Source organism: Labrus mixtus, unplaced genomic scaffold (assembly GCF_963584025.1).
Source record: "Labrus mixtus unplaced genomic scaffold, fLabMix1.1 SCAFFOLD_68, whole genome shotgun sequence".
NCBI lineage: Eukaryota > Metazoa > Chordata > Actinopteri > Labriformes > Labridae > Labrus > Labrus mixtus.
The window spans coordinates 1-27,500 of NW_026870340.1; the positions used below are offsets into that span (position 1 = coordinate 1).

Genomic DNA, 27,500 nt, shown 5'->3' on the forward strand with positions numbered 1-27,500 from the left:
TTCATGAAAATGTTCGACTTTTTTAAAGCCGAAATCCTGTCGTGAAAATTTTCAACTTTTTTGAAGCCCAAATACTTCATGAAAATTTTCGACTTTTTTGAAGCCCAAATACTTCATGAACATTTTCAACTTTTTTGAAGCCGAAATACTGTCATGAAAATGTTCAACTTTTCTGAAGACGAAATCTTTTCATGAAAATTTTCAACTTTTTTGAAGCCGAAATACTTCATGAAAATGTTCGACTTTTTTAAAGCCGAAATCCTGTCGTGAAAATTTTCCACTTTTTTGAATCCAAAATACTTCATGAAAACTTTCAACTTTTTTGAAACCCAAATACTTCATGAAAATTTTCAACTTTTTTGAAGCTGAAATACTTCATGAAAATGTTCGACTTTTTTGAATCCGAAATACTTCATGAAAATTTTCAACTTTTTTGAAGCCGAAATACTGTCATGAAAATGTTCAACTTTTTTGAAGCCGAAATACTGTCATGAAAATTTTCAACTTTTTTGAAGCCGAAATCTTTTCATGAAAATTTTCAACTTTTTTGAAGCCGAAATACTTCATGAAAATGTTCAACTTTTTTGAAGCCGAAAACTTTTCATGAAGATTTTCAACTTTTTTGAAGCTGAAATACTTCATGAAAATGTTCGACTTTTTTAAAGGCGAAATCCTGTCTTGAAAATGTTCAACTTTTTTGAATCCGAAATACTTCATAAAAATTTTCAACTTTTTTGAAGCCAAAATACTTCATGAAATGTTCAAATTTTTTGAATCCGAAATACTTCATGAAAATTTTCAACTTTTTTGAAGCCAAAATAATTCATGAAAATGTTCAACTTTTTTGAGGCCAAAATCTTTTCATGAAGATTTTCAACTTTTTTGAAGCCAAAATACTTCATGGAAATGTTCAACTTTTTTGAAGCCGAAATCTTTTCATGAAAATTTTCAACTTTTTTGAAGCCGAAATCTTTTCATGAAAATTTTCAACTTTTTTGAAGCTGAAATACTTCATGAAAATGTTCGACTTTATTAAAGCCGAAATCCTGTCGTTAAAATTTTCTACTTTTTTGACTCCGAAATCTTGTCGTGAAAATTTTCAACTTTTTTGAAGCCCAAATTCTTCATGAAAATTTTCAACTTTTTTGAAGCAAAAATCTTTTCATAAAAATTTTCAACTTTTTTGAAGCCGAAATACTTCATGAAAATGTTCGACTTTTTTAAAGCCGAAATCCTGTCGTGAAAATTTTCAACTTTTTTGAATCCAAAATACTTCATGAAAATTTTCAACTTTTTTGAAACCCATATACTTCATGAAAATTTTCAACTTTTTTGAAGCCGAAATCTTTTCATGAAAATTTTCAACTTTTTTGAAGCTGAAATATTTCATGAAAATTTTCAACTTTTTTAAAGTCGAAATCCTGTCGTGAAAATTTTCAACTTTTTTGAATCCGAAATACTTCATGAAAATTTTGTACTTTTTTGAAGCTGAAATACTTCATGAAAATGTTCAACTTTTTTGAAGCCGAAAACTTTTCATGAAGATTTTCAACTTTTTTGAAGCTGAAATCTTTTCCTGAAAATTTTCAACTTTTTTGAAGCCGAAATCTTTTCATGAAAATTTTCAACTTTTTTGACTCAGAAATCTTGTCGTGAAAATTTTCAACTTTTTTGAATCCCAAATACTTCATGAAAATGTTCGACTTTTTTAATGCCGAAATCCTGTCGTGAAAATTTTCAACTTTTTTGAAGCCCAAATTCTTCATGAAAATTTTCAACTTTTTTGAAGCAAAAATCTTTTCATGAAAATTTTCAACTTTTTTGAATCCGAAATACTTCATGAAAATTTTCAACTTTTTTGAAGCCGAAATACTTCATGAAAATGTTCGACTTTTTTAAAGCCGAAATCCTGTCGTGAAAATTTTCAACTTTTTTTAATCCGAAATACTTCATGAAAATTTTCAACTTTTTTGAAACCCATATACTTCATGAAAATTTTCAACTTTTTTGAAGCCGAAATCTTTTCATGAAAATTTTCAACTTTTTTGAAGCTGAAATATTTCATGAAAATGTTCGACTTTTTTAAAGCCGAAATCCTGTCGTGAAAATTTTCAACTTTTTTGAATCCGAAATACTTCATGAAAATTTTCAACTTTTTTGAAGCTGAAATACTTCATGAAAATGTTCAACTTTTTTGAAGCCGAAAACTTTTCAAGAAGATTTTCAACTTTTTTGAAGCTGAAATACTTCATGAAAATGTTCGACTTTTTTAAAGGCGAAATCCTGTCTTGAAAATGTTCAACTTTTTTGAATCCCAAATACTTCATGAAAATGTTCGACTTTTTTAAAGCCGAAATCCTGTCGTGAAAATTTTCAACTTTTTTCAAACCCAAATACTTCATGAAAATTTTTAACTTTTTTGAAGCCCAAATACTTCATGAACATTTTCAACTTTTTTGAAGCCGAAATACTGTCATGAAAATGTTCAACTTTTCTGAAGACGAAATCTTTTCATGAAAATTTTCAACTTTTTTGAAGCCGAAATACTTCATGAAAATGTTCGACTTTTTTAAAGCCGAAATCCTGTCGTGAAAATTTTCAACTTTTTTGAATCCAAAATACTTCATGAAAACTTTCAACTTTTTTGAAACCCAAATACTTCATGAAAATTTTCAACTTTTTTGAAGCTGAAATACTTCATGAAAATGTTCGACTTTTTTGAATCCGAAATACTTCATGAAAATTTTCAACTTTTTTGAAGCCGAAATCTTTCCATTGAAATATTCAACTTTTTTGAAGCCGAAATCTTTTCATGAAAATGTTCAACTTTTTTGAATCTGAAATACTTCATGAAAATGTTCGACTTTTTTAAAGCCGAAATCCTGACGTGACAATTTTCAACTTTTTTAAATCCAAAATACTTCATGAAAATTTTCAACTTTTTTGAAACCCAAATACTTCATAAAAATGTTCAACTTTTTTGAAGCCGAAATCTTTTCATGAAAATTTTCAACTTTTTTGAATCTGAAATACTTCATGAAAATTTTCAACTTTTTTGAAGCCGAAATACTGTCATGAAAATGTTCAACTTTTTTGAAACCCAAATACTTCATGAAAATGTTCGACTTTTTTAAAGCCGAAATCCTGTCGTGAAAATTTTCAACTTTTTTGAAGCCCAAATACTTCATGAAAATTTTCGACTTTTTTGAAGCCCAAATACTTCATGAACATTTTCAACTTTTTTGAAGCCGAAATACTGTCATGAAAATGTTCAACTTTTCTGAAGACGAAATCTTTTCATGAAAATTTTCAACTTTTTTGAAGCCGAAATACTTCATGAAAATGTTCGACTTTTTTAAAGCCGAAATCCTGTCGTGAAAATTTTCCACTTTTTTGAATCCAAAATACTTCATGAAAACTTTCAACTTTTTTGAAACCCAAATACTTCATGAAAATTTTCAACTTTTTTGAAGCTGAAATACTTCATGAAAATGTTCGACTTTTTTGAATCCGAAATACTTCATGAAAATTTTCAACTTTTTTGAAGCCGAAATACTGTCATGAAAATGTTCAACTTTTTTGAAGCCGAAATACTGTCATGAAAATTTTCAACTTTTTTGAAGCCGAAATCTTTTCATGAAAATTTTCAACTTTTTTGAAGCCGAAATACTTCATGAAAATGTTCGACTTTTTTGAATCCGAAATACTTCATGAAAATTTTCAACTTTTTTGAAGCCGAAATCTTTCCATTAAAATATTCAACTTTTTTGAAGCCGAAATCTTTTCATGAAAATGTTCAACTTTTTTGAATCTGAAATACTTCATGAAAATGTTCGACTTTTTTAAAGCCGAAATACAGTCATGAAAATTTTCAACTTTTTTGAAGCCCAAATATTTCATTAAAATTTTCACCTTTTTTGAAGCCGAAATACTTCATGAAAATGTTAAACATTTTTAAAGCCGAAATACTTCATGAAAATTTTCAACTTTTTTGGAACTGAAATCTTTTCCTGAAAATGTTCAACTTTTTTGAAGCTGAAATACTTCATGAAAATGTTCAACTTTTTTGAAGCCCAAATACTTCATGAAAATGTTAAACTTTTTTGAAGCTGAAATATTTCATGAAAATTTTCACCTTTTTTGAAGCCGAATTTCTTCATGAAAATTTTCAACTTTTTTGAAGCCCAAATTCTTCATCAACATTTTCAACATTTTTGAAGCCGAATTTCTTCATGGAAATTTTCAACTTTTTTGAAGTCCAAATACTTCATGAAAATTTTCAACTTTTTTGAAGCCGAAATCTTTCCATTAAAATATTCAACTTTTTTGAAGCCGAAATCTTTTCATGAAAATGTTCAACTTTTTTGAATCTGAAATACTTCATGAAAATGGTCGACTTTTTTAAAACCGAAATCCTGTCGTGAAAATTTTCAACTTTTTTAATCCGAAATACTTCATGAAAATTTTCAACTTTTTTGAAGCCGAAATACTTCATGAAAATGTTCGACTTTTTTAAAGCCGAAATCCTGTCGTGAAAATTTTCAACTTTTTTTAATCCGAAATACTTCATGAAAATTTTCAACTTTTTTGAAAGCCAAATTCTTCATGAACATTTTCAACTTTTTTGAAGCCGAAATACTTCATGAAAATTTTCAACTTTTTTGAAGCCGAATTTCTTCATGAATATTTTCAATTGACCCACCCCCCCTTACGAAAAAGTTGAAAAAGACGATACACCCACCCCCTTGCGACAACTTTACTTCATGAACTTTTTTGAAGCCGAAATACTTCATGAACATTTTCAATTGACCCACCCCCCTTACGAAAAAGTTGAAAAAAGACGAAACACTTGCGAAAACTTTTTTGAAGCCGAATTTCTTCATGAATATTTTCAAGTGACCCACCCCCCCTTACGAAAAAGTTGAAAAAAGACAATACACCCACCCCTTGCGAAAACTTTTTTGGAGCCAAATTTCTTCATGAAAATGTTTCACTTTTTTGAAGCCGAAATACTTCATGAAAATTTTGGACATCTGAATATGTCTCTATATGATAAAAAAAAACATATGATCAAAAAAATGAAAAAGCTTGCAGCACCTGGTATTCCCAGGCGGTCTCCCATCCAAGTCCTAACCAGGCCACACCATGCTTACCTTCCGAGATCGGACGAGTTCAGGGTTGTATGGCCGTAAGCCATTATTGTGTGCAGAAAGGGGCCTTTTAAAGATGTCATGCCCTTGATTCTGGCTGAATTTTTGGACATGTGAATATGTCTCTCTATGATAAAAAAAAACATATGATCAAAAAAATGAAAAAGCTTATAGCACCTGGTATTCCTAGGCGGTCTCCCGTCCAAGTATTAACCAGGCCCGACCCTGCTTAGCTTCTGAGATCGGACGAGTTCAGGGTGGTATGGACGTAAGGCATTATTGTGTGCAGAAAGGGGCCTTTTAAAGATATCATGCCCTTGATTCTGGCTGAATTTTTGGACATGTGAATATGTCTCTATATGATCAAAAAAAAACATATGATCAAAAAAAATGAAAAAGCTTACAGCACCTGGTATTCCCAGGCGGTCTCCCATCCAAGTACTAACCAGTCCCGACCCTGCTTAGCTTCCGAGATCGGACGAGTTCAGGGTGGTATGGCTGTAAGGCATTATTGTGTGCAGAAAGGGGCCTTTTAAAGATGTCATGCCCTTGATTCTGGCTGAATATTTGGACATGTGAAAATGTCTCTCTATGATAAAAAAAAAACATATGATCAAAAAAATGAAAAAGCTTACAGCACCTGGTATTCCTAGGCGGTCTCCCATCCAAGTATTAACCAGTCCTGACCCTCCTTTGCTTCTGAGATCGGACGAGTTCAGGGTGGTATGGACGTAAGGCATTATTGTGTGCAGAAAGGGGCCTTTTAAAGATATCATGCCCTTGATTCTGGCTGAATTTTTGGACATGTGAATATGTCTCTATATGATAAAAAAAAAACATATGATCAAAAAAATGAAAAAGCTTACAGCACCTGGTATTCCTAGGCGGTCTCCCATCCAAGTATTAACCAGGCCCGACCCTGCTTTGCTTCTGAGATCGGACGAGCTCAGGGTGGTATGGACGTAAGGCATTACTGTGTGCAGAAAGGGGCCTTTTAAAGATATCATGCCCTTGATTCTGGCTGAATTTTTGGACATGTGAATATGTCTCTATATGATAAAAAAAAAACATATGATCAAAAAAATGAAAAAACTCACAGCACCTGGTATTCCCAGGCGGTCTCCCATCCAAGTACTAACCAGGTCCTACCCTGCGTAGCTTCCGAGATCGGACGAGATCAGGCGTGTTCAGGGTGGTATGGCCGTAAGCCATTATTGTGTGCAGACAGGGGCCTTTTAAAGATGTCATGCCCTTGATTCTGGCTGAATTTTTGGACATGTGAATATGTCTCTATATGATAAAAAAAAAACATATGATCAAAAAAAATGAAAAAGCTTACAGCACCTGGTATTCCCAGGCGGTCTCCCATACAAGTACTAACCAGGCCCGACCCTGCTTAGCTTCCGAGATCGGACGAGTTCAGGGTGGTATGGCCGTAAGGCATTATTGTGTGCAGAAAGGGGCCTTTTAAAGATGTCATGCCCTTGATTCTGGCTGAATTTTTGGACATCTGAATATGTCTCTCTATGATAAAAAAAAACATATGATCAAAAAAATGAAAAAGCTTACAGCACCTGGTATTCCTAGGCGGTCTCCCGTCCAAGTATTAACCAGGCCCGACCCTGCTTAGCTTCTGAGATCGGACGAGTTCAGGGTGGTATGGACGTAAGGCATTATTGTGTGCAGAAAGGGGCCTTTTAAAGATATCATGCCCTTGATTCTGGCTGAATTTTTGGACATGTGAATATGTCTCTATATGATAAAAAAAAACATATGATCAAAAAAATGAAAAAGCTTACAGCACCTGGTATTCCCAGGCGGTCTCCCAACCAAGTACTAACCAGGCCCGACCCTGCATAGCTTCCGAGATCAGACGAGTTCAGGGTGGTATGGCCGTAAGCCATTATTGTGTGCAGAAAGGGGCCTTTTAAAGATGTCATGCCCTTGATTCTGGCTGAATTTTTGGACATGTGAATATGTCTCTATATGATAAAAAAAAAACATATGATCAAAAAAATGAAAAAGCTTACAGCACCTGGTATTCCCAAGCGGTCTCCCATCCAAGTACTAACCAGGCCCGACCCTGCTTAGCTTCCGAGATCGGACGAGATCGGGCGTGTTCAGGGTTGTATGGCTGTAAGGCCTTACTGTGTGCAGAAAGGGGCCTTTTAAAGATGTCATGCCCTTGATTCTGGCTGAATTTTTGGACATGTGAATATGTCTCTATATGATAAAAAAAAGCATATGATCAAAAAAATTAAAAAGCTTACAGCACCTGGTATTCCCAGGCGGTCTCCCATCCAAGTACTAACCAGGCCCGACCCTGCTTAGCTTCCGAGATCGGGCGTGTTCAGGGTGGTATGACCGTAAGCCATTATTGTGTGCAGAAAGGGGCCTTTTAAAGATGTCATGCCCTTGATTCTGGCTGAATTTTTGGACATGTGAATATGTCTCTATATGATAAAAAAAAAACATATGATCAAAAAAATGAAAAAGCTTACAGCACCTGGTATTCCCAGGCGGTCTCCCATCCAAGTACTAACCAGGCACGAACCCTGCTTAGCTTCCGAGATCGGACGTGTTCAGGGTGGTATGGCTGTAAGCCATTATTGTGTGCAGAAAGGGGCCTTTTAAAGATGTCATGCCCTTGATTCTGGCTTAATTTTTGGACATGTGAATATGTCTCTATATGATAAAAAAAAACATATGATCAAAAAAATGAAAAAGCTTACAGCACCTGGTATTCCCAGGTGGTCTCCCATCCAAGTACTAACCAGGCCCGACACTGCTTAGCTTACGAGATCAGACGAGATAGGCCGTGTTCAGGGTGGTATGGCTGTAAGCCATTATTGTGTGCAGAAAGGGGCCTTTTAAAGATGTCATGCCCTTGATTCTGGCTGAATTTTTGGACATGTGAATATGTCTCTATATGATAAAAAAAAAACATATGATCAAAAAAAATGAAAAAGCTTACAGCACCTGGTATTCCCAGGCGGTCTCCCATCCAAGTACTAACCAGTCCCGACCCTGGTTAGCTTCTGAGATCGGACGAGTTCAGGGTGGTATGGCTGTAAGGCATTATTGTGTGCAGAAAGGGGCCTTTTAAAGATGTCATGCCCTTGATTCTGGCTGAATTTTTGGACATGTGAATATGTCTCTCTATGATAAAAAAAAAACATATGATCAAAAAAATGAAAAAGCTTACAGCACCTGGTATTCCTAGGCAGTCTCCCATCCAAGTATTAACCAGGCCTGACCCTGCTTTGCTTCTGAGATCGGACGAGTTCAGGGTGGTATGGACGTAAGGCATTACTGTGTGCAGAAAGGGGCCTTTTAAAGATATCATGCCCTTGATTCTGGCTGAATTTTTGGACATGTGAATATGTCTCTATATGATAAAAAAAAAACATATGATCAAAAAAATGAAAAAACTCACAGCACCTGGTATTCCCAGGCGGTCTCCCATCCAAGTACTAACCAGGTCCTAACCTGCTTAGCTTCCGAGATCGGACGAGATCGGGCGTGTTCAGGGTGGTATGGCCGTAAGCCATTATTGTGTGCAGACAGGGGCCTTTTAAAGATGTCATGCCCTTGATTCTGGCTGAATTTTTGGACATGTGAATATGTCTCTATATGATAAAAAAAAAACATATGATCAAAAAAAATGAAAAAGCTTACAGCACCTGGTATTCCCAGGCGGTCTCCCATACAAGTACTAACCAGGCCCGACCCTGCTTAGCTTCCGAGATCGGACGAGTTCAGGGTGGTATGGCCATAAGGCATTATTGTGTGCAGAAAGGGGCCTTTTAAAGACGTCATGCCCTTGATTCTGGCTGAATTTTTGGACATGTGAATATGTCTCTCTATGATAAAAAAAAACATATGATCAAAAAAATGAAAAAGCTTACAGCACCTGGTATTCCTAGGCGGTCTCCCGTCCAAGTATTAACCAGGCCCGACCCTGCTTAGCTTCTGAGATCGGACGAGTTCAGGGTGGTATGGACGTAAGGCATTATTGTGTGCAGAAAGGGGCCTTTTAAAGATGTCATGCCCTTGATTCTGGCTGAATTTTTGGACATCTGAATATGTCTCTCTATGATAAAAAAAAACATATGATCAAAAAAATGAAAAAGCTTACAGCACCTGGTATTCCTAGGCGGTCTCCCGTCCAAGTATTAACCAGGCCCGACCCTGCTTAGCTTCTGAGATCGGACGAGTTCAGGGTGGTATGGACGTAAGGCATTATTGTGTGCAGAAAGGGGCCTTTTAAAGATATCATGCCCTTGATTCTGGCTGAATTTTTGGACATGTGAATATGTCTCTATATGATAAAAAAAAACATATGATCAAAAAAATGAAAAAGCTTACAGCACCTGGTATTCCCAGGCGGTCTCCCAACCAAGTACTAACCAGGCCCGACCCTGCATAGCTTCCGAGATCAGACGAGTTCAGGGTGGTATGGCCGTAAGCCATTATTGTGTGCAGAAAGGGGCCTTTTAAAGATGTCATGCCCTTGATTCTGGCTGAATTTTTGGACATGTGAATATGTCTCTATATGATAAAAAAAAAACATATGATCAAAAAAATGAAAAAGCTTACAGCACCTGGTATTCCCAAGCGGTCTCCCATCCAAGTACTAACCAGGCCCGACCCTGCTTAGCTTCCGAGATCGGACGAGATCGGGCGTGTTCAGGGTTGTATGGCTGTAAGGCCTTACTGTGTGCAGAAAGGGGCCTTTTAAAGATGTCATGCCCTTGATTCTGGCTGAATTTTTGGACATGTGAATATGTCTCTATATGATAAAAAAAAGCATATGATCAAAAAAATTAAAAAGCTTACAGCACCTGGTATTCCCAGGCGGTCTCCCATCCAAGTACTAACCAGGCCCGACCCTGCTTAGCTTCCGAGATCGGGCGTGTTCAGGGTGGTATGACCGTAAGCCATTATTGTGTGCAGAAAGGGGCCTTTTAAAGATGTCATGCCCTTGATTCTGGCTGAATTTTTGGACATGTGAATATGTCTCTATATGATAAAAAAAAAACATATGATCAAAAAAATGAAAAAGCTTACAGCACCTGGTATTCCCAGGCGGTCTCCCATCCAAGTACTAACCAGTCCCGACCCTGGTTAGCTTCTGAGATCGGACGAGTTCAGGGTGGTATGGCTGTAAGGCATTATTGTGTGCAGAAAGGGGCCTTTTAAAGATGTCATGCCCTTGATTCTGGCTGAATTTTTGGACATGTGAATATGTCTCTCTATGATAAAAAAAAAACATATGATCAAAAAAATGAAAAAGCTTACAGCACCTGGTATTCCTAGGCAGTCTCCCATCCAAGTATTAACCAGGCCTGACCCTGCTTTGCTTCTGAGATCGGACGAGTTCAGGGTGGTATGGACGTAAGGCATTACTGTGTGCAGAAAGGGGCCTTTTAAAGATATCATGCCCTTGATTCTGGCTGAATTTTTGGACATGTGAATATGTCTCTATATGATAAAAAAAAAACATATGATCAAAAAAATGAAAAAACTCACAGCACCTGGTATTCCCAGGCGGTCTCCCATCCAAGTACTAACCAGGTCCTAACCTGCTTAGCTTCCGAGATCGGACGAGATCGGGCGTGTTCAGGGTGGTATGGCCGTAAGCCATTATTGTGTGCAGACAGGGGCCTTTTAAAGATGTCATGCCCTTGATTCTGGCTGAATTTTTGGACATGTGAATATGTCTCTATATGATAAAAAAAAAACATATGATCAAAAAAAATGAAAAAGCTTACAGCACCTGGTATTCCCAGGCGGTCTCCCATACAAGTACTAACCAGGCCCGACCCTGCTTAGCTTCCGAGATCGGACGAGTTCAGGGTGGTATGGCCATAAGGCATTATTGTGTGCAGAAAGGGGCCTTTTAAAGACGTCATGCCCTTGATTCTGGCTGAATTTTTGGACATGTGAATATGTCTCTCTATGATAAAAAAAAACATATGATCAAAAAAATGAAAAAGCTTACAGCACCTGGTATTCCTAGGCGGTCTCCCGTCCAAGTATTAACCAGGCCCGACCCTGCTTAGCTTCTGAGATCGGACGAGTTCAGGGTGGTATGGACGTAAGGCATTATTGTGTGCAGAAAGGGGCCTTTTAAAGATGTCATGCCCTTGATTCTGGCTGAATTTTTGGACATCTGAATATGTCTCTCTATGATAAAAAAAAACATATGATCAAAAAAATGAAAAAGCTTACAGCACCTGGTATTCCTAGGCGGTCTCCCGTCCAAGTATTAACCAGGCCCGACCCTGCTTAGCTTCTGAGATCGGACGAGTTCAGGGTGGTATGGACGTAAGGCATTATTGTGTGCAGAAAGGGGCCTTTTAAAGATATCATGCCCTTGATTCTGGCTGAATTTTTGGACATGTGAATATGTCTCTATATGATAAAAAAAAACATATGATCAAAAAAATGAAAAAGCTTACAGCACCTGGTATTCCCAGGCGGTCTCCCAACCAAGTACTAACCAGGCCCGACCCTGCATAGCTTCCGAGATCAGACGAGTTCAGGGTGGTATGGCCGTAAGCCATTATTGTGTGCAGAAAGGGGCCTTTTAAAGATGTCATGCCCTTGATTCTGGCTGAATTTTTGGACATGTGAATATGTCTCTATATGATAAAAAAAAAACATATGATCAAAAAAATGAAAAAGCTTACAGCACCTGGTATTCCCAAGCGGTCTCCCATCCAAGTACTAACCAGGCCCGACCCTGCTTAGCTTCCGAGATCGGACGAGATCGGGCGTGTTCAGGGTTGTATGGCTGTAAGGCCTTACTGTGTGCAGAAAGGGGCCTTTTAAAGATGTCATGCCCTTGATTCTGGCTGAATTTTTGGACATGTGAATATGTCTCTATATGATAAAAAAAAGCATATGATCAAAAAAATTAAAAAGCTTACAGCACCTGGTATTCCCAGGCGGTCTCCCATCCAAGTACTAACCAGGCCCGACCCTGCTTAGCTTCCGAGATCGGGCGTGTTCAGGGTGGTATGACCGTAAGCCATTATTGTGTGCAGAAAGGGGCCTTTTAAAGATGTCATGCCCTTGATTCTGGCTGAATTTTTGGACATGTGAATATGTCTCTATATGATAAAAAAAAAACATATGATCAAAAAAATGAAAAAGCTTACAGCACCTGGTATTCCCAGGCGGTCTCCCATCCAAGTACTAACCAGGCACGAACCCTGCTTAGCTTCCGAGATCGGACGTGTTCAGGGTGGTATGGCTGTAAGCCATTATTGTGTGCAGAAAGGGGCCTTTTAAAGATGTCATGCCCTTGATTCTGGCTTAATTTTTGGACATGTGAATATGTCTCTATATGATAAAAAAAAACATATGATCAAAAAAATGAAAAAGCTTACAGCACCTGGTATTCCCAGGTGGTCTCCCATCCAAGTACTAACCAGGCCCGACACTGCTTAGCTTACGAGATCAGACGAGATAGGCCGTGTTCAGGGTGGTATGGCTGTAAGCCATTATTGTGTGCAGAAAGGGGCCTTTTAAAGATGTCATGCCCTTGATTCTGGCTGAATTTTTGGACATGTGAATATGTCTCTATATGATAAAAAAAAAACATATGATCAAAAAAAATGAAAAAGCTTACAGCACCTGGTATTCCCAGGCGGTCTCCCATCCAAGTACTAACCAGTCCCGACCCTGGTTAGCTTCTGAGATCGGACGAGTTCAGGGTGGTATGGCTGTAAGGCATTATTGTGTGCAGAAAGGGGCCTTTTAAAGATGTCATGCCCTTGATTCTGGCTGAATTTTTGGACATGTGAATATGTCTCTCTATGATAAAAAAAAAACATATGATCAAAAAAATGAAAAAGCTTACAGCACCTGGTATTCCTAGGCAGTCTCCCATCCAAGTATTAACCAGGCCTGACCCTGCTTTGCTTCTGAGATCGGACGAGTTCAGGGTGGTATGGACGTAAGGCATTACTGTGTGCAGAAAGGGGCCTTTTAAAGATATCATGCCCTTGATTCTGGCTGAATTTTTGGACATGTGAATATGTCTCTATATGATAAAAAAAAAACATATGATCAAAAAAATGAAAAAACTCACAGCACCTGGTATTCCCAGGCGGTCTCCCATCCAAGTACTAACCAGGTCCTAACCTGCTTAGCTTCCGAGATCGGACGAGATCGGGCGTGTTCAGGGTGGTATGGCCGTAAGCCATTATTGTGTGCAGACAGGGGCCTTTTAAAGATGTCATGCCCTTGATTCTGGCTGAATTTTTGGACATGTGAATATGTCTCTATATGATAAAAAAAAAACATATGATCAAAAAAAATGAAAAAGCTTACAGCACCTGGTATTCCCAGGCGGTCTCCCATACAAGTACTAACCAGGCCCGACCCTGCTTAGCTTCCGAGATCGGACGAGTTCAGGGTGGTATGGCCATAAGGCATTATTGTGTGCAGAAAGGGGCCTTTTAAAGACGTCATGCCCTTGATTCTGGCTGAATTTTTGGACATGTGAATATGTCTCTCTATGATAAAAAAAAACATATGATCAAAAAAATGAAAAAGCTTACAGCACCTGGTATTCCTAGGCGGTCTCCCGTCCAAGTATTAACCAGGCCCGACCCTGCTTAGCTTCTGAGATCGGACGAGTTCAGGGTGGTATGGACGTAAGGCATTATTGTGTGCAGAAAGGGGCCTTTTAAAGATATCATGCCCTTGATTCTGGCTGAATTTTTGGACATGTGAATATGTCTCTATATGATAAAAAAAAACATATGATCAAAAAAATGAAAAAGCTTACAGCACCTGGTATTCCCAGGTGGTCTCCCAACCAAGTACTAACCAGGCCCGACCCTGCTAAGCTTCCGAGATCAGACGAGTTCAGGGTGGTATGGCCGTAAGCCATTATTGTGTGCAGAAAGGGGCCTTTTAAAGATGTCATGCCCTTGATTCTGGCTGAATTTTTGGACATGTGAATATGTCTCTATATGATAAAAAAAAAACATATGATCAAAAAAATGAAAAAGCTTACAGCACCTGGTATTCCCAGGCGGTCTCCCATCCAAGTACTAACCAGGCCCGACCCTGCTTAGCTTCCGAGATCGGACGAGATCGGGCGTGTTCAGGGTTGTATGGCTGTAAGGCCTTACTGTGTGCAGAAAGGGGCCTTTTAAAGATGTCATGCCCTTGATTCTGGCTGAATTTTTGGACATGTGAATATGTCTCTATATGATAAAAAAAAGCATATGATCAAAAAAATTAAAAAGCTTACAGCACCTGGTATTCCCAGGCGGTCTCCCATCCAAGTACTAACCAGGCCCGACCCTGCTTAGCTTCCTAGATCGGGCGTGTTCAGGGTGGTATGACCGTAAGCCATTATTGTGTGCAGAAAGGGGCCTTTTAAAGATGTCATGCCCTTGATTCTGGCTGAATTTTTGGACATGTGAATATGTCTCTATATGATAAAAAAAAAACATATGATCAAAAAAATGAAAAAGCTTACAGCACCTGGTATTCCCAGGCGGTCTCCCATCCAAGTACTAACCAGGCACGAACCCTGCTTAGCTTCCGAGATCGGACGTGTTCAGGGTGGTATGGCTGTAAGCCATTATTGTGTGCAGAAAGGGGCCTTTTAAAGATGTCATGCTCTTGATTCTGGCTGAATTTTTGGACATGTGAATATGTCTCTATATGATAAAAAAAAACATATGATCAAAAAAATGAAAAAGCTTACATCACCTGGTATTCCCAGGCGGTCTCCCATCCAAGTACTAACCAGGCCCGACACTGCTTAGCTTACGAGATCAGACGAGATAGGCCGTGTTCAGGGTGGTATGGCTGTAAGCTGTTATTGTGTGCAGAAAGGGGCCTTTTAAAGATGTCATGCCCTTGATTCTGGCTGAATTTTTGGACATGTGAATATGTCTCTCTATGATAAAAAAAAACATATGATCAAAAAAATGAAAAAGCTTACAGCACCTGGTATTCCTAGGCGGTCTCCCATCCAAGTATTAACCAGGCCCGACCCTGCTTTGCTTCTGAGATCGGACGAGTTCAGGGTGGTATGGACGTAAGGCATTATTGTGTGCAGAAAGGGGCCTTTTAAAGATATCATGCCCTTGATTCTGGCTGAATTTTTGGACATGTGAATATGTCTCTATATGATAAAAAAAAAACATATGATCAAAAAAATGAAAAAGCTTACAGCACCTGGTATTCCTAGGCGGTCTCCCATCCAAGTATTAACCAGGCCCGACCCTGCTTTGCTTCTGAGATCGGACGAGTTCAGGGTGGTATGGACGTAAGGCATTATTGTGTGCAGAAAGGGGCCTTTTAAAGATATCATGCCCTTGATTCTGGCTTAATTTTTGGACATGTGAATATGTCTCTATATGATAAAAAAAAAAAATATGATCAAAAAAATGAAAAAGCTTACAGCACCTGGTATTCCCAGGCGGTCTCCCATCCAAGTACTAACCAGGCCCGACCCTGCTTAGCTTCCAAGATCGGACGAGATCAGGCGTGTTCAGGGTGGTATGGCCGTAAGCCATTATTGTGTGCAGACAGGGGCCTTTTAAAGATGTCATGCCCTTGATTCTGGCTGAATTTTTGGACATGTGAATATGTCTCTATATGATAAAAAAAAACATGATCAAAAAAATGAAAAAGCTTACAGCACCTGGAATTCCCAGGCGGTCTCCCATCCAAGTACTAACCAGGCCCGACCCTGCTTAGCTTCTGAGATCGAACGAGATCGGGCGTGTTCAGGGTGGTATGGCCGTAAGCCATTATTGTCTGCAGACAGGGGCCTTTTAAAGATGTCATGCCCTTGATTCTGGCTGAATTTTTGGACATGTGAATATGTCTCTCTATGATAAAAAAAAAAACATATGATCAAAAAAATAAAAAAAAGCTTACAGCGTCTGTTATTCCCAGGTGGTCTCCCATCCAAGTACTAACCAGGCCCGACCCTGCTTAGCTTCCAAGATTGGACGAGTTCAGGGTGGTTTGGCCGTAAGCCATTATTGTGTGCAGAAAGGGGCCTTTTAAAGATGTCATGCCCTTGATTCTGGCTGAATTTTTGGACATGTGAATATGTCTCTATATGATAAAAAAAAAAACATATGATCAAAAAAATGAAACAGCTTACAGCATTTGGTATTCGACATGCGGTCTCCCATCCAAGTACTAACGAGGCCCGACCCTGCTTAGTTTCCGAGATCGGACGAGAACGGACGAGTTCAGGGGGGTTTGACTGTAAGCCATTATTGTGTGCAGAAAGGGGCCTTTTAAAGATGTCATGCCCTTGATTCTGGTTGAATTTTTGGACATGTGAATATGTCTCTATATGATAAAAAAAAATCATATGATCAAAAAAAATTAAAAAGCTTACAGCACCTGGTATTCCCAGGCGGTCTCCCATCCAAGTACTAACCAGGCCCGACCCTGCTTAGCTTCCGAGATCGGACGAGTTCAGGGTGGTATGTCCTTAAGCCATTATTGTATGCAGAAAGGGGCCTTTTAAAGATGTCATGCCCTTGATTCTGGCTGAATTTTTGGACATTCGAATATGTCTCTATATGATAAAAAAAAACATATGATCAAAAAAATGAAAAAGCTTACAGCACCTGGTATTCCCAGGCGGTCTCCCATCCAAGTACTAACCAGGCCCGACCCTGCTTAGCTTCCAAGATCGGACGAGATCGGGCGTGTTCAGGGTGGTATGGCTGTAAGGCCTTTCTGTGTGCAGAAAGGTGCCTTTTAAAGATGTCATGCCCTTGATTCTGGCTGAATTTTTTGACATGTGAATATGTCTCTATATGATAAAAAAAAACATATGATCAAAAAAATTAAAAAGCTTACAGCACCTGGTATTCCCAGGCGGTCTCCCATCCAAGTACTAACCAGGCCCCACCCTGCTTAGCTTCCGAGATCGGGCGTGTTCAGGGTGGTATGACCGTAAGCCATTATTGTGTGCAGAAAGGGGCCTTTTAAAGATGTCATGCCCTTGATTCTGGCTGAATTTTTGGACATGTGAATATGTCTCTATATGATAAAAAAAAAACATATGATCAAAAAAATGAAAAAGCTTACAGCACCTGGTATTCCCAGGCGGTCTCCCATCCAAGTACTAACCAGGCCCGACCCTGCTTAGCTTCCGGGATCGGACGAGATCGGGCGTGTTAAGGGTGGTATGGCTGTAAGCCATTATTGTGTGCAGAAAGGGGCCTTTTAAAGATGTCATGCCCTTGATTCTGGCTGAATTTTTGGACATGTGAATATGTCTCTCTATGATAAAAAAAAACATATGATCAAAAAAATGAAAAAGCTTACAGCACCTGGTATTCCTAGGCGGTCTCCCATCCAAGTATTAACCAGGCCCGACCCTGCTTTGCTTCTGAGATCGGACGAGTTCAGGGTGGTATGGACGTAAGGCATTATTGTGTGCAGAAAGGGGCCTTTTAAAGATATCATGCCCTTGATTCTGGCTGAATTTTTGGACATGTGAATATGTCTCTATATGATAAAAAAAAAACATATGATCAAAAAAATGAAAAAGCTTACAGCACCTGGTATTCCTAGGCGGTCTCCCATCCAAGTATTAACCAGGCCCGACCCTGCTTTGCTTCTGAGATCGGATGAGTTCAGGGTGGTATGGACGTAAGGCATTATTGTGTGCACAAAGGGGCCTTTTAAAGATGTCATGCCCTTGATTCTGGCTGAATTTTTGGACATGTGAATATGTCTCTATATGATAAAAAAAAAACATGATCAAAAAAATGAAAAAGCTTACAGCACCTGGTATTCCCAGGCGGTCTCCCATCCAAGTACTTACCAGGCCCGACCCTGCTTAGCTTCCAAGATCAGACGAGATCAGGCGTGTTCAGGGTGGTATGGCCGTAAGCCATTATTGTGTGCAGACAGGGGCCTTTTAAAGATGTCATGCCCTTGATTCTGGCTGAATTTTTGGACATGTGAATATGTCTCTATATGATAAAAAAAAACATGATCAAAAAAATGAAAAAGCTTACAGCACCTGGTATTCCCAGGCGGTCTCCCATCCAAGTACTAACCAGGCCCGACCCTGCTTAGCTTCTGAGATCGAACGAGATCGGGCGTGTTCAGGGTGGTATGGCCGTAAGCCATTATTGTCTGCAGACAGGGGCCTTTTAAAGATGTCATGCCCTTGATTCTGGCTGAATTTTTGGACATGTGAATATGTCTCTCTATGATAAAAAAAAAACATATGATCAAAAAAATAAAAAAAGCTTACAGCGTCTGTTATTCCCAGGCGGTCTCCCATCCAAGTACTAACCAGGCCCGACCCTGCTTAGCTTCCAAGATTGGACGAGTTCAGGGTGGTTTGGCCGTAAGCCATTATTGTGTGCAGAAAGGGGCCTTTTAAAGATGTCATGCCCTTGATTCTGGCTGAATTTTTGGACATGTGAATATGTCTCTATATGATAAAAAAAAAAACATATGATCAAAAAAATGAAACAGCTTACAGCATTTGGTATTCCACAGGCGGTCTCCCATCCAAGTACTAACGAGGCCCGACCCTGCTTAGTTTCCGAGATCGGACGAGAACGGACGAGTTCAGGGTGGTTTGACTGTAAGCCATTATTGTGTGCAGAAAGGGGCCTTTTAAAGATGTCATGCCCTTGATTCTGGTTGAATTTTTGGACATGTGAATATGTCTCTATATGATAAAAAAAAATCATATGATCAAAAAAAATTAAAAAGCTTACAGCACCTGGTATTCCCAGGCGGTCTCCCATCCAAGTACTAACCAGGCCCGACCCTGCTTAGCTTCCGAGATCGGACGAGTTCAGGGTGGTATGTCCTTAAGCCATTATTGTATGCAGAAAGGGGCCTTTTAAAGATGTCATGCCCTTGATTCTGGCTGAATTTTTGGACATGTGAATATGTCTCTATATGATAAAAAAAAACATATGATCAAAAAAATGAAAAAACTTACAGCACCTGGTATTCCCAGGCGGTCTCCCATCCAAGTACTAACCAGGCCCAACCCTGCTTAGCTTCTGAGATCGGACGAGATTGGGCGTGTTCAGGGTGGTATGGCCGTAAGCCATTATTGCGTGCAGAAAGGGGCCTTTTAAAGATGTCATGCCCTTGATTCTGGCTAAATTTTTGGACATGTGAATATGTCTCTATATGATAAAAAAAAAACATATGATCAAAAAAATGAAAAAGCTTACAGCGTCTGGTATTCCCAGGCGGTCTCCCATCCAAGTACTAACCAGGCACGACCCTACTTAGTTTCCGAGATCGGACGAGATCGGGCGTGTTAAGGGTGGTATGGCCGTAAGCTGTTATTGTGTGCAGAAAGGGGCCTTTTAAAGATGTCATGCCCTTGATTCTGGCTGAATTTTTGGACATGTGAATATGTCTCTATATGATAAAAAAAAACATATGATCAAAAAAATGAAAACGCTTACAGCACCTGGTATTCCCAGGTGGTCTCCCATCCAAGTACTAACCAGGCCCGACCCTGCTTAGCTTCCGAGATCGGACGAGATCGGGCGTGTTCAGGGTGGTATGGCCGTAAGCCATTATTGTGTGCAGACAAGGGCCTTTTAAAGATGTCATGCCCTTGATTCTGGCTGAATTTGTGGACATGTGAATATGTCTCTCTATGATAAAAAAAAACATATGATCAAAAAAATAAAAAAAGGTTACAGCATCTGGTATTCCCAGGCGGTCTCCCATTCAAGTACTAACCAGGCACGACCCTACTTAGTTTCCGAGATCGGACGAGATCGGGCGTGTTAAGTGTGGTATGGCCGTAAGCTGTTATTGTGTGCAGAAAGGGGCCTTTTAAAGATGTCATGCCCTTGATTCTGGCTGAATTTTTGGACATGTGAATATGTCTCTATATGATAAAAAAAAAACATATGATCAAAAAAATGAAAAAGCTTACAGCACCTGGTATTCCCAGGCGGTCTCCCATCCAAGTACTAACCAGGCCCTACCCTGCTTAGCTTCCGAGATCGGACGAGATCGGGCGTGTTCAGGGTGGTATGGCCATAAGCCATTAGTGTGTGCAGACAGGGGACTTTTAAAGATGTCATGCCCTTGTTTCTGGCTGAATTTTTGGACATGTGAATATGTCTCTATATGATAAAAAAAAACATATGATCAAAAAAATGAAAACGCTTACAGCACCTGGTATTCCCAAGTGGTCTCCCATCCAAGTACTAACCAGGCCCGACCCTGCTTAGCTTCCGAGATCGGACGTGTTCAGGGTGGTATGGCCGTAAGCCATTATTGTGTGCAGACAGGGGCCTTTTAAAGATGTCATGCCCTTGATTCTGGCTGAATTTGTGGACATGTGAATATGTCTCTCTATGATAAAAAAAACATATGATCAAAAAAATAAAAAAAGCTTACAGCATCTGGTATTCCCAGGCGGTCTCCCATTCAAGTACTAACCAGGCCCGACCCTGCTTAGCTTCCGAGATGGGACGAGATCGGGCGTGTTAAGGGTGGTATGGCCGTAAGCCATTATTGAGTGCAGACAGGGGCCTTTTCAAGATGTTATGCCCTTGATTCTGGCTGAATTTTTGGACATGTGAATATGTCTCTATATGATAAAAAAAAAAACATATGATCAAAAAAATGAAAAAGCTTACAGCACCTGGTATTCCCAGGCGGTCTCCCATCCAACTACTTACCAGGCCCGACCCTGCTTAGCTTCCGAGATCGGACGAGATCAGGCGTGTTTTTTTTTTTCATCTTTTATTATCAAAATTACAAAAACATTTATAATTCTTTCACATCATTTACAACAAATGCTATTATAATACATACACCCTCTAAATTAAACCTCCCCTCTGACGCAAACGGCACCCTAAAAACAATAAAAACATAGCATCAGAAAAAAAAACTCAAATCACCCCTGATACCCCCAACTCATGACAACTCTTCTGAGTCCCTCCCCCAAAGCAAACACCCCTCTGAAAACAAACCACAAAAACATACAAAAACCCCACAGTATTCTCAAAAAACCACTGAGAAAAAAAAAAAACACCAAATCAAATCACCCATTTTCCCCATGACCAAAAAAGAAGCCCTCGTATCAAAAAAACAAAAACAAAATAATTTAGACATCCCACATAATTCCCTCCTCATTTACTCTACACACATTCGCACCTTCCACAAACATTCTCACAAACTCACTCTCATTCGCTATGTACAACAATTTAAGATGTGCTTTCCATTCATTCACAAACATTCTCCACACATTCATTTTCTTACTTTCATACAGTGCATAATTCCTTCTGTTAAAAACCGCTTTTCTTGCAAAAGCCAAAATTATATTCATTACATTGTGATTTTTTTGTTTTGTTCCCACCCCCAACAACACCGACAATTCCCACCCCCTTTCATTCCAACACTCATTCTTACTGCATTTCCCCAACATTTCTCTTATTTTTCCCCAAAAATAAACCAATTCCCCACACGTAACAAACAAATGTATTAAATCCTCATCCGTACTTTCACATACACAACACTTTCTTTCATACCTCTCCTTATGGATCTGATGCAGGACGATGCAGGTAAAGATCCTCCTGTGCCTCAGTTTGAAATCTAGGTCAAATATTGCATGTGGTGTATGCGGAATGTTAATGTTCTTCCATATCATGTTGCTTGTTATGTCCGGGTATGTGTCTGTCCATTTTACTTCGGATGTGGGTTTCTGTATTCTATGTGTGATTGCGCACCTATACCAAATTTTTGTAGTGACATCTGTAATGTTGTGTTTCTTCTCCCCTAGGCACAGGGAGATCCCCCCCACATCGTCCTGCATCACTCCCTCCTTCTCTTTGATTAATTTTTCCCATTCGCTCGACAAAGACAATTTTACATTTGCAAACACTCTCTCAATCACATCCTTTCTGCACACACACCCTTTATTTTTTAAACCCCTCACCACCATTTGTAAATCAAAATCCCCCCCACAGTTCAGTAAATCCCTTATTCTAATATATCCCGCTTTCGACATAGCTTCACACTTAATTACCCTCTCCCCATTTTTAAAATACGGGCTCGAGAGGAAGGGCAGTCGTAGCACTGACCCTCTCGTTCCGCACTCTGGTACAGTCCAGGATGAAACCTGATACCACGCACTGAGTATTTCCTGGAAAAACCGTGGCAAGTGTTTAAATGAATCCGGGTTATTGATCTGGTACAGGTTGTCCTCGTTGTAGAGTCCAAAACTGCACAGATATTGTTTGAAGTGGTTTTTCCAAACTACGTTCCGGTTCTGGTCCATAAATTTGCCTATCAATTTGACTCTTAGTGCTACTTTTTTTGTAAGTAAATCAATCAAAGCTAGCCCCCCCTGATCTTTAGCCCCTATTATTGTTTTGTGAGCTATACTCGCTGCTTTGTTTTTCCAAATAAAGTCCCTAATGGTCTTTGAAATCTCCTTAAAGGCCCAGTCCGGAAGCGTACAAGTACTCAGCGCATGATTCACTTTGGACAACACGAGAGCATTTGTTACGGCTACCCTTCCTCTCAACAATAGACCCCTCGCTTTCCACAAATTCAATGTTTTTTTAATTTTACCCACCACCTCTTTCCATGTTACATCATCACATTCATTCTCATTTTTCCCCATATTCACTCCCAACACTTTTCTTCTCTCACACACCGTTTTAAATCCCCACTTATTAACTAGATTGGATTCCTTACCTAGTAACATAATTTCTGATTTATTTTCATTTACTTTTGCCCCAGATGCTCTTTCATAAGTTTGTACATGTTTTAATATCAATTCTATATCCTCCTCTCCTTTTACCATTATATTCACGTCATCTGCATACTGTATTATTTTTACGTTTTCCTTACCTATACCTTTTATGTTTACGTCTTCCGATATCAGTGCTGCCAGCGGCTCTGCTACCAAGCTGTACAACAGCGCTGACATCGGACATCCTTGTCTCACTGACCTTGATATTTTAAAAGAATCAGTTAGTTCCCCGTTACATTTTATCTTGCTTTCCGCTCCTGTATACAACATATTTATCCATTCTCTCATTCTCTCCCCGAATCCAAACTTCTCTAACACCTTCCCCATGAACCCGTGATCTACTCTGTCAAAAGCTTTATTTAAATCAATCCCTAGCCATATTCCCCCCTCCCCTTCCATATCCCTGACCGTCTGTTTTATTGAAATGATTGAGTCTGCTATGTCTCTGTTTGGTATACTGTATGATTGTGTTTGTTCTATGATTGTTCCTATTACCTCCCTGATTCTATTGGCTATTGTTTTCGCTATGATTTTGTAGTCTGTGTTGAGTAGGCTGATTGGTCTGTAGTTGTCCAGATTTTTATTGTCCCCCTTGTTTTTGTAAAAAATAGTAACCACCCCTTCCCCTAAACTTTTTGGTATATGTTTCACTTTTTCCATATATTTACTCAATTTGTTCACCAAGGGCACCAGCTGCTCTTTGAAAGCTTGGTAGAATTCCGCAGTTAGGCCATCGCTCCCAGGACTTTTGTTTTTGTTTAACCCCTCTAAAGCACTTCTGATTTCTCCCTCTGTAAACTCACAATCACACCACATTTTATCGTCCTCGCTTAGTTTTTTCTTTAAGGCACCCAAAGCTCTGTTCACACTCACGCTATCACACTCCTGTCTCGAAAACAGGCTTTCATAATAGCCCTTTACTATTTCTAAAATTCCCTTTTTATCTGTCACACTTTTACCTGCTTCATTTAATAATTCGTTTATTTCTGTTCTTTTTTGTTTTTGTTTTTCCAGACCTAAAAAAAAGGCTGTACTCCTCTCCCCCTCATACATATATTGTATTTTACTCCTAATGGCTGCACCCCTACTCTTTTTAAGTTCAATCACTCCCAACTGTTCTTTTAAATGTATGTATTTTTCGACATCTACATTATCTACACTGTCAAGCGATGCTATTTCCTCACTTAGTTGTTTTCTCAAATTCTCTTCCTTTCTATTTTCTCTCCACTTTTTCTCTTTACTATAATTGATACACTTTTTTTTAATTCTGACTTTTACACTATCCCACCACACATTCATATCTTCACTCTCATTCCACTCATATCCCACATCATTCAACAATCTTTCCATACTTTTCACAAACATTCCATCATCCAGCAAGCTTGCATTAAAGCACCATATCCCTCCTTTACGTACATTCGTTTCTTTTCTAAACGTGATTTCTATTCCAGCGTGATCGCTCCACATATTAGTTTTATATTCAACTTCTTTAATCCACCTCACTACCTCGCATGTCACCAAAGCATAATCTATTCTAGATTGTTTTAATCTATTCAGTACAATTTGTCTCCTGGAGAACACCCTCTCCCATGGATGTAGCAATCTCCAAATATCAATGCATTGTTTCGTTATCATTATATCTTTAAGTGTCCCCCTGCTCACATCCCCCTTAAACACATTATTTTTTGACACATCGGTGGGTGTCATCGCCACATTAAAGTCACCGATTATTATACAATTCCTTTCCCACCATTTGCTTATTGCAATGAAGAATGTTTTCCTTTCTTTTTCTCCATTCGGTGCATATATATTTATGATTCTTATATTTTTCGTTTCATACACACAGTCTATTACTATTATTCTTCCTTCTTTGTCTCCATAAACCAAATTTACCCCTGTTACCCGACCCGTTTTGACTAAAACCGCCACTCCTCTCGCCCTCGACGTGCCATTGGAGCAGAAAATATGGCCCACAAAGTCTTTTTTTATGTCTTCCACCAGGGAATCATCCCACCTGGTCTCCTGCAGGCACAAAACGTCATTCTGCAAGGAAAGAATCGCATGTCTTTTTTCTTTGTTCCTTAGTCCATTCACGTTTATCGAAAATAAATTAAAGGCCATTATCATAAAAATAAAAACAAAAAAAACGGATTTACAGGGGTTATTGTCAGTCATTATTTGTCCTTACATTTCAATTTTTTCACCAACTTTTTTCGTTGTCCAAGACTTAGTCTTTTTTGCGCACTCGCCAGTTCACTCACATCCATTTCGCTGTCCGTTTCATTGGGACTGGTGCTTTTACCCGTATTATTTAGCGTGATTTTTCTCCCTCCCGCCTGTCCAACACCACTCTCAGGCATCTCCCTCCCCTCTGTGCTCATGCTTACCCCCGGGTCTTCTGCCACGTCCCTTCCGTCTCCTTTTTTCCCTCTCTCGCTCGTTTTTCGCTGCTTCTGCTGTCCTCCCTCTCCAGCCAGCTCCGGCGTCTCCAGCTCGCACTCTGACGCCCGTTCTCCTCCGCTCTCTCCGCTCTGCTCCATTTCTCCGTCACTGTTCTCGTCTTCTCTGATCTCCTTCCTGCTTCCTCCGATCACCTCCTTCTCCTCCGCCTCCTCCTCGTACACCTCCTCCGCCTCGTCTTCATCCTCGTACACCTCCTCCACCTCGTTCTTGCTTTCCTCTCCGTTCTCACACTCACATTCATTTTCTCTTTTTTTACAGTTTGTGCATTTTGTGCTGTTCGCGCTGCACTCTCGCGCAAAGTGTCCCTGCACCCCACAGTTGTGGCACATAAATTCTGGACACTCTCTCAGGATGTGTCCCGGCTGGATGCACATCCTGCACACTTTTTGTTGTCTATCATGTATTACTCTAAAGTATTCGTTCCCCATCACAGTGTTAAACTTTGTGGAGTAAGGGAGTGACTGTACCTGGTCATTAAATCTGACCCGGACAAACCTCGTTCCGTCAGCTATCATTGTTCCAGGCCACATTCTGCGTTTTATTGGTGATGTCGGTTTCACTCCCCATCCCGTCAGCTTCCAAACTATTTCTTCATCTGTGATATACGCTGGCAGGTTTAAAAAAGACACCACCAGCTCATCATTATTTAGTTCTCTCGCCACGACTCTGGTCTGTCCGATTTTAAATCCATCCAGCAGCCTTTCCTTTCCTTTAATGTTGCTCACCGTCACTTCCAGTTTTTCAGGTCCCAGGGTTCTGCACGCCAGCAGGCCCCCACAGATCATTTTTATGTTACTCATGACGTGATTTAGAGGAACTTTGTCTCCCACCATTTCAATGTTTAGTGTTAGTTTTCTCTCAAAAGACACTTTTGCTTCCTCTTTTTCTGCTCTCTCGCCACCTCTCCCATTCTCTGCATGCGGAGCAATCAGCCCGCCGCTCCTCTCTCTTCCTCTCTCTCCGTCATCCATTCCGTTCCCTGTTTCATTTGCCGTTTTCATCCGTCCATTTTGTCCGTCGTTCTTCTCGTTGTCGTTAAAACCATTCGTTTGTTTCAGTGCCATGTTTGTTTGTTCACGTTGTTGTCCGTTCTCTTTTCCTTTTTCCATCTCTCCAGTCCGTGGTCCTGTCATCTTTGTGATCCGTCCGTGTGAGTTTGCTCGCGACATACGAGCAAACATTCACAAAAAACAAAAATTCTTCACAAAATTGTGGAAAAAAAACAGGAAAAAAGGTGAAAAGAAAAACGATCCCCCTAACAGTCAGTGACTGCTGGGGGACATTCACTCACAATCTGAGGTATTTAAAAAAATCCAAAGCGCATCCAAAAAACAAACAAATTAGTCCAGCTGTCCTGCTCAGTACTGACACGTCAGCTCTCCTTCAGCACCACACAAACTCTGACAGCAAAAGGGGCGTGTTCAGGGTGATATGGCCGTAAGCCATTATTGTGTGCAGAAAGGGGCCTTTTAAAGATGTCATGCCCTTGATTCTGGCTGAATTTTTGGACATGTGAATATGTCTCTATATGATAAAAAAAACATATGATCAAAAAAAATGGAAGAGCTTACAGCACCTGGTATTCCCAGGCGGTCTCCCATCCAAGTACTAACCAGGCCCGACCCTGCTTAGCTTCCGAGATCGGACGAGATCGGGCTTGTTCAGGGTGGTATGGCCGTAAGCCATTATTGCGTGCAGAAAGGGGCCTTTTAAAGATGTCATGCCCTTGATTCTGGCTGAATTTTTGGACATGTGAATATGTCTCTATATGATAAAAAAAAACATATGATCAAACAAAATGAAAAAGCTTACAGCACCTGGTATTCCCAGGCGGTCTCCCATCCAAGTACTAACCAGGCCCGACCCTGCTTAGCTTCTGAGATCGGATGAGATCGGGCGTGTTCAGGGTGGTATGGCCGTAAGCCATTATTGTGTGCAGAAAGGGGTCTTTTAAAGATGTCATGCCCTTGATTCTGGCTGAATCTTTGGACATGTGAATATGTCTCTATATGATAAAAAAAACATATGATCAAAAAAATGAAAAAGCTTACAGAACCTGGTATTCCCAGGCGGTCTCCCATCCAAGTACTAACCAGGCCCGACCCTGC

The 27,500-nt window shown here is 40.0% G+C and overlaps 21 non-coding genes and 36 pseudogenes across 21 annotated transcripts in view; all 57 read right to left on the minus strand.

Moving 5' to 3' along the window:
- Positions 1-5,085: 5,085 nt before the first annotated feature.
- Positions 5,086-5,194, minus strand: LOC132969113 (5S ribosomal RNA; annotated as a pseudogene).
- A 353-nt stretch (positions 5,195-5,547) lies between these two features.
- LOC132969665 (5S ribosomal RNA) lies at positions 5,548-5,656 on the minus strand (annotated as a pseudogene).
- A 584-nt stretch (positions 5,657-6,240) lies between these two features.
- Positions 6,241-6,359, minus strand: LOC132969397 (5S ribosomal RNA). The gene has a single exon (XR_009671679.1). It is a non-coding gene; the product is annotated as a 5S ribosomal RNA (ribosomal RNA).
- A 123-nt stretch (positions 6,360-6,482) lies between these two features.
- LOC132969590 (5S ribosomal RNA) lies at positions 6,483-6,591 on the minus strand (annotated as a pseudogene).
- A 351-nt stretch (positions 6,592-6,942) lies between these two features.
- Positions 6,943-7,051, minus strand: LOC132969642 (5S ribosomal RNA; annotated as a pseudogene).
- Positions 7,052-7,173: 122 nt separating this feature from the next.
- Positions 7,174-7,292, minus strand: LOC132969359 (5S ribosomal RNA). The gene has a single exon (XR_009671643.1). It is a non-coding gene; the product is annotated as a 5S ribosomal RNA (ribosomal RNA).
- Positions 7,293-7,413: 121 nt separating this feature from the next.
- Positions 7,414-7,522, minus strand: LOC132969433 (5S ribosomal RNA; annotated as a pseudogene).
- Positions 7,523-7,644: 122 nt separating this feature from the next.
- On the minus strand, positions 7,645-7,754 carry LOC132969615 (5S ribosomal RNA; annotated as a pseudogene).
- Positions 7,755-7,875: 121 nt separating this feature from the next.
- Positions 7,876-7,994, minus strand: LOC132969493 (5S ribosomal RNA; annotated as a pseudogene).
- A 123-nt stretch (positions 7,995-8,117) lies between these two features.
- On the minus strand, positions 8,118-8,226 carry LOC132969132 (5S ribosomal RNA; annotated as a pseudogene).
- Positions 8,227-8,579: 353 nt separating this feature from the next.
- On the minus strand, positions 8,580-8,698 carry LOC132969342 (5S ribosomal RNA). The gene has a single exon (XR_009671627.1). It is a non-coding gene; the product is annotated as a 5S ribosomal RNA (ribosomal RNA).
- A 123-nt stretch (positions 8,699-8,821) lies between these two features.
- Positions 8,822-8,930, minus strand: LOC132969612 (5S ribosomal RNA; annotated as a pseudogene).
- A 581-nt stretch (positions 8,931-9,511) lies between these two features.
- LOC132969643 (5S ribosomal RNA) lies at positions 9,512-9,620 on the minus strand (annotated as a pseudogene).
- A 122-nt stretch (positions 9,621-9,742) lies between these two features.
- Positions 9,743-9,861, minus strand: LOC132969360 (5S ribosomal RNA). Its single transcript, XR_009671644.1, has one exon. It is a non-coding gene; the product is annotated as a 5S ribosomal RNA (ribosomal RNA).
- Positions 9,862-9,982: 121 nt separating this feature from the next.
- On the minus strand, positions 9,983-10,091 carry LOC132969434 (5S ribosomal RNA; annotated as a pseudogene).
- Positions 10,092-10,213: 122 nt separating this feature from the next.
- LOC132969133 (5S ribosomal RNA) lies at positions 10,214-10,322 on the minus strand (annotated as a pseudogene).
- A 353-nt stretch (positions 10,323-10,675) lies between these two features.
- On the minus strand, positions 10,676-10,794 carry LOC132969343 (5S ribosomal RNA). Its single transcript, XR_009671628.1, has one exon. It is a non-coding gene; the product is annotated as a 5S ribosomal RNA (ribosomal RNA).
- A 123-nt stretch (positions 10,795-10,917) lies between these two features.
- LOC132969613 (5S ribosomal RNA) lies at positions 10,918-11,026 on the minus strand (annotated as a pseudogene).
- A 581-nt stretch (positions 11,027-11,607) lies between these two features.
- On the minus strand, positions 11,608-11,716 carry LOC132969644 (5S ribosomal RNA; annotated as a pseudogene).
- Positions 11,717-11,838: 122 nt separating this feature from the next.
- Positions 11,839-11,957, minus strand: LOC132969361 (5S ribosomal RNA). The gene has a single exon (XR_009671645.1). It is a non-coding gene; the product is annotated as a 5S ribosomal RNA (ribosomal RNA).
- Positions 11,958-12,078: 121 nt separating this feature from the next.
- Positions 12,079-12,187, minus strand: LOC132969435 (5S ribosomal RNA; annotated as a pseudogene).
- A 122-nt stretch (positions 12,188-12,309) lies between these two features.
- On the minus strand, positions 12,310-12,419 carry LOC132969616 (5S ribosomal RNA; annotated as a pseudogene).
- A 121-nt stretch (positions 12,420-12,540) lies between these two features.
- Positions 12,541-12,659, minus strand: LOC132969495 (5S ribosomal RNA; annotated as a pseudogene).
- A 123-nt stretch (positions 12,660-12,782) lies between these two features.
- LOC132969135 (5S ribosomal RNA) lies at positions 12,783-12,891 on the minus strand (annotated as a pseudogene).
- Positions 12,892-13,244: 353 nt separating this feature from the next.
- Positions 13,245-13,363, minus strand: LOC132969344 (5S ribosomal RNA). The gene has a single exon (XR_009671629.1). It is a non-coding gene; the product is annotated as a 5S ribosomal RNA (ribosomal RNA).
- A 123-nt stretch (positions 13,364-13,486) lies between these two features.
- Positions 13,487-13,595, minus strand: LOC132969614 (5S ribosomal RNA; annotated as a pseudogene).
- Positions 13,596-13,946: 351 nt separating this feature from the next.
- LOC132969625 (5S ribosomal RNA) lies at positions 13,947-14,055 on the minus strand (annotated as a pseudogene).
- A 122-nt stretch (positions 14,056-14,177) lies between these two features.
- LOC132969337 (5S ribosomal RNA) lies at positions 14,178-14,296 on the minus strand. The gene has a single exon (XR_009671622.1). It is a non-coding gene; the product is annotated as a 5S ribosomal RNA (ribosomal RNA).
- A 121-nt stretch (positions 14,297-14,417) lies between these two features.
- On the minus strand, positions 14,418-14,526 carry LOC132969520 (5S ribosomal RNA; annotated as a pseudogene).
- Positions 14,527-14,648: 122 nt separating this feature from the next.
- On the minus strand, positions 14,649-14,758 carry LOC132969617 (5S ribosomal RNA; annotated as a pseudogene).
- A 121-nt stretch (positions 14,759-14,879) lies between these two features.
- LOC132969539 (5S ribosomal RNA) lies at positions 14,880-14,998 on the minus strand (annotated as a pseudogene).
- Positions 14,999-15,119: 121 nt separating this feature from the next.
- LOC132969157 (5S ribosomal RNA) lies at positions 15,120-15,228 on the minus strand (annotated as a pseudogene).
- Positions 15,229-15,350: 122 nt separating this feature from the next.
- Positions 15,351-15,459, minus strand: LOC132969158 (5S ribosomal RNA; annotated as a pseudogene).
- A 122-nt stretch (positions 15,460-15,581) lies between these two features.
- LOC132969223 (5S ribosomal RNA) lies at positions 15,582-15,700 on the minus strand. Its single transcript, XR_009671514.1, has one exon. It is a non-coding gene; the product is annotated as a 5S ribosomal RNA (ribosomal RNA).
- Positions 15,701-15,819: 119 nt separating this feature from the next.
- On the minus strand, positions 15,820-15,938 carry LOC132969221 (5S ribosomal RNA). Its single transcript, XR_009671512.1, has one exon. It is a non-coding gene; the product is annotated as a 5S ribosomal RNA (ribosomal RNA).
- A 125-nt stretch (positions 15,939-16,063) lies between these two features.
- Positions 16,064-16,172, minus strand: LOC132969083 (5S ribosomal RNA; annotated as a pseudogene).
- Positions 16,173-16,538: 366 nt separating this feature from the next.
- Positions 16,539-16,647, minus strand: LOC132969653 (5S ribosomal RNA; annotated as a pseudogene).
- Positions 16,648-16,768: 121 nt separating this feature from the next.
- On the minus strand, positions 16,769-16,887 carry LOC132969286 (5S ribosomal RNA). The gene has a single exon (XR_009671574.1). It is a non-coding gene; the product is annotated as a 5S ribosomal RNA (ribosomal RNA).
- Positions 16,888-17,008: 121 nt separating this feature from the next.
- Positions 17,009-17,117, minus strand: LOC132969453 (5S ribosomal RNA; annotated as a pseudogene).
- A 122-nt stretch (positions 17,118-17,239) lies between these two features.
- Positions 17,240-17,358, minus strand: LOC132969270 (5S ribosomal RNA). The gene has a single exon (XR_009671558.1). It is a non-coding gene; the product is annotated as a 5S ribosomal RNA (ribosomal RNA).
- A 121-nt stretch (positions 17,359-17,479) lies between these two features.
- On the minus strand, positions 17,480-17,588 carry LOC132969159 (5S ribosomal RNA; annotated as a pseudogene).
- A 122-nt stretch (positions 17,589-17,710) lies between these two features.
- LOC132969146 (5S ribosomal RNA) lies at positions 17,711-17,819 on the minus strand (annotated as a pseudogene).
- Positions 17,820-17,939: 120 nt separating this feature from the next.
- LOC132969290 (5S ribosomal RNA) lies at positions 17,940-18,058 on the minus strand. Its single transcript, XR_009671578.1, has one exon. It is a non-coding gene; the product is annotated as a 5S ribosomal RNA (ribosomal RNA).
- Positions 18,059-18,177: 119 nt separating this feature from the next.
- LOC132969199 (5S ribosomal RNA) lies at positions 18,178-18,296 on the minus strand. The gene has a single exon (XR_009671491.1). It is a non-coding gene; the product is annotated as a 5S ribosomal RNA (ribosomal RNA).
- Positions 18,297-18,419: 123 nt separating this feature from the next.
- LOC132969093 (5S ribosomal RNA) lies at positions 18,420-18,528 on the minus strand (annotated as a pseudogene).
- Positions 18,529-18,651: 123 nt separating this feature from the next.
- On the minus strand, positions 18,652-18,771 carry LOC132969144 (5S ribosomal RNA; annotated as a pseudogene).
- A 123-nt stretch (positions 18,772-18,894) lies between these two features.
- Positions 18,895-19,003, minus strand: LOC132969654 (5S ribosomal RNA; annotated as a pseudogene).
- A 121-nt stretch (positions 19,004-19,124) lies between these two features.
- On the minus strand, positions 19,125-19,243 carry LOC132969354 (5S ribosomal RNA). The gene has a single exon (XR_009671638.1). It is a non-coding gene; the product is annotated as a 5S ribosomal RNA (ribosomal RNA).
- Positions 19,244-19,365: 122 nt separating this feature from the next.
- On the minus strand, positions 19,366-19,484 carry LOC132969478 (5S ribosomal RNA; annotated as a pseudogene).
- Positions 19,485-19,605: 121 nt separating this feature from the next.
- Positions 19,606-19,724, minus strand: LOC132969341 (5S ribosomal RNA). The gene has a single exon (XR_009671626.1). It is a non-coding gene; the product is annotated as a 5S ribosomal RNA (ribosomal RNA).
- Positions 19,725-19,846: 122 nt separating this feature from the next.
- On the minus strand, positions 19,847-19,965 carry LOC132969593 (5S ribosomal RNA; annotated as a pseudogene).
- Positions 19,966-20,087: 122 nt separating this feature from the next.
- Positions 20,088-20,206, minus strand: LOC132969330 (5S ribosomal RNA). Its single transcript, XR_009671615.1, has one exon. It is a non-coding gene; the product is annotated as a 5S ribosomal RNA (ribosomal RNA).
- Positions 20,207-20,327: 121 nt separating this feature from the next.
- On the minus strand, positions 20,328-20,436 carry LOC132969504 (5S ribosomal RNA; annotated as a pseudogene).
- A 121-nt stretch (positions 20,437-20,557) lies between these two features.
- Positions 20,558-20,676, minus strand: LOC132969423 (5S ribosomal RNA). Its single transcript, XR_009671703.1, has one exon. It is a non-coding gene; the product is annotated as a 5S ribosomal RNA (ribosomal RNA).
- A 6,280-nt stretch (positions 20,677-26,956) lies between these two features.
- Positions 26,957-27,075, minus strand: LOC132969178 (5S ribosomal RNA). Its single transcript, XR_009671470.1, has one exon. It is a non-coding gene; the product is annotated as a 5S ribosomal RNA (ribosomal RNA).
- A 122-nt stretch (positions 27,076-27,197) lies between these two features.
- Positions 27,198-27,316, minus strand: LOC132969610 (5S ribosomal RNA). Its single transcript, XR_009671750.1, has one exon. It is a non-coding gene; the product is annotated as a 5S ribosomal RNA (ribosomal RNA).
- A 120-nt stretch (positions 27,317-27,436) lies between these two features.
- LOC132969415 (5S ribosomal RNA) overlaps positions 27,437-27,500 on the minus strand; it is a 119-nt gene continuing 55 nt past the window's right edge. Inside the window, exon 1 of the ribosomal RNA XR_009671695.1 lies at positions 27,437-27,500. This exon is cut by the window's right edge and continues 55 nt beyond it. This is a non-coding gene — a ribosomal RNA (5S ribosomal RNA).